This window comes from Oratosquilla oratoria, chromosome 7 (assembly GCF_046742065.1).
Source record: "Oratosquilla oratoria isolate Oo_2021 chromosome 7, ASM4674206v1, whole genome shotgun sequence".
NCBI classification, from domain to species: Eukaryota; Metazoa; Arthropoda; class Malacostraca; order Stomatopoda; family Squillidae; genus Oratosquilla; species Oratosquilla oratoria.
In genome coordinates this window covers 41,177,350-41,179,849 of record NC_134783.1, presented here as the reverse complement: position 1 = coordinate 41,179,849, position 2,500 = coordinate 41,177,350, and positions in this window count along the sequence as shown.

The following is a 2,500-nucleotide window of genomic DNA, read 5'->3' as shown; positions in this document are numbered from 1 at the left end:
GCTAATATTCGTATAGGTTTAACTTATTTTAGTTCGTCATTAAGCTTTTCAACACATGACGTGAAGGTAATAATATATTTGGAGATTCGAAAAATGAAAATTTGTAAACAAAGTCGTTTCTACTCAAACGAACTCACTCGAATCGTGTTTGTAAAACCGGGGTTTTACATATTTTATAATTAGTTCACTCGCTAGCTACTCGACTTGGTTAGGAGAAAGGATTAAGGACTATTAACTCGTTAAGACTAGTTTTCAACGAGTTTAGACAAAACGACCCCAGACTTGTTTCACTCGATCTGAACAAGCTGCTTCTCTACATGGGGTAAACGCTAGCGCCTCGAGAGGGTAAACATGCACATAATCTTGGGTTGTGTAAATGTTGATTTGGAGTGGAAAAGGGTGTTTAGAGACTCATCTACATAAGCATAATGTGTAGACATAAGAGAAATACGTTCACTGAAGGACTCGGCGCCTTTGTCTAAAGACAAGGGATGAAAATGGGTCTACAAACCAAAGATTGTAATCTCTTTAAACAATGTTTTGGTTTATGTCTGCAGGCATTACGATGCTGGCGCAGACGTGTGGACGTGATTTCATAAGTCTAATCCAGTTCAAATGTTTATACATACATACATACATACATATACCAAAGGCTTTTTCTCCCTTGCAAAGGAGATAGTCAATAAACAACGGCATAAAAAAAAACACTCCCACCCATTCCATCCCTACATTCTCCACTCCCATCCATCCCCCTCCCTCCCTCCCTCTTATCTTGGCTCCTCCTGGATGACGGGTCATCCTTGCATCTCGCCCATTGTCCTGGGTCAGAAGCAGTGTCGCAAGACGCAGCACATCCACAGGAATGCCGCTTCATTAAATCGGCGACCCCCCCCCCCTTCCCCTCATGCAGAAATGGAGAAGACTGGGAGAAATCCCTTCGGGCTACGCCAAATTATTTTTCACACATACTCCCTCACCAACCCATCCCCCTCCCACTCCCTCCCATGCATCACAGCATCAACTATACACAACCACTCAATTCACTCCTATCAAATATCTATGAATGGTGGAAAAGTACCCTACATCTAATGTTTTTTTTCAGCAAAAATAAATATATACTTAAATCACCAGTTCTGAACAGTCATTCTAACCCTGTATTTCAATACACAATACTTTTGGGCCCACGCTGCTTTATTCAGAGTTGGCTAACATCTAAGGTATGAACGGGCTTCTCCTTTCGTTTGTCGATATGCACAGACATACAGATCGACAGAATGACAGTGTTAATAGGCTTTGAATATTCATAGGAACTTACCCTCTCTATATTCCCCACTTGTAAAAGTCTACCCCCCCCCCACCTCGCATCCCCGTAGAGCTCCCATGAGCCCCCCCCCCACACACACACACGACGCCCCATGAAAGAAGCTACCTTCCCTGTCCCTCCCCCCCACCCCACGCTACGTCTCCCCAAATTCCTTTCCGGGTCTCTCTGAAACTCGCTTCACCCTCCTCATGGAATTCTGACTCTCTCTTTGGTTACTTTCGACGCCTCCCCGACTACGCCTAGCTACTCTGTCAAAGGTCAACTAGTCTTGTGGTGTCCCCAACGGGGAAAGACTGCAAAACGCGCACGCACGCACGCGCACACAAAATACACGACTCGTGCCGCAGTCTCGGCCGTCATTACGGCGGTCCGGGCTCGAATCCGGCCCAGGCCTGAAATAATTTCAATATCCCTGCGCTGCGAGTCGGTACTCCAACTCTAGTGGGCGAAAAAAAAGTCGGGTGTGTGCGCGCATGTAATGTCACAGCATTACCCATAGATCGGTCAAATACAAACTGAGCTCTCTTCCGGGAGGGAAACAGCTGTCGATAACGAGTCCAACACGTGATCCAAGACCATGGTGAAACACACACACACACACACACTTGCTCAAACACTTACACATTTACACACGCACACAGGCACGTACATGTGCGCATATATACGCGGGTATATACGAACACACGAGCATACGTGCACACACGCGCACACGAACACACGCGCGCGTATACGGGCACATACGCATACACGCGCGCATATACGCGCACATATGCGCATATACGTGCACACGCACACGATCATATATGTATACAGGCATACACGCGCGCACGCATACACGGGCACGCGCGTACACGCGCTCGTACACATGTACATGCGAGCATATAGACACGCGCGCGCATATAGCTATACGTACACATGCACATGTACGCACACGCGCGTGCATATACGTACACATGCACATGTACGCACACGCGTGCGCATATACTCACGCACACGCGCCTGCTTATACGCGCACGCATATACGCACAGGGGTGCATACATCCACACACGCGTGCATATACAGTACGCACGCGCGCTCGCATATACGCACATACACGTGCATATACTAGCACACACGCGCGCATATACACACATGGTATATGCACACGCGCGTGCATACACGCACGCACATACATA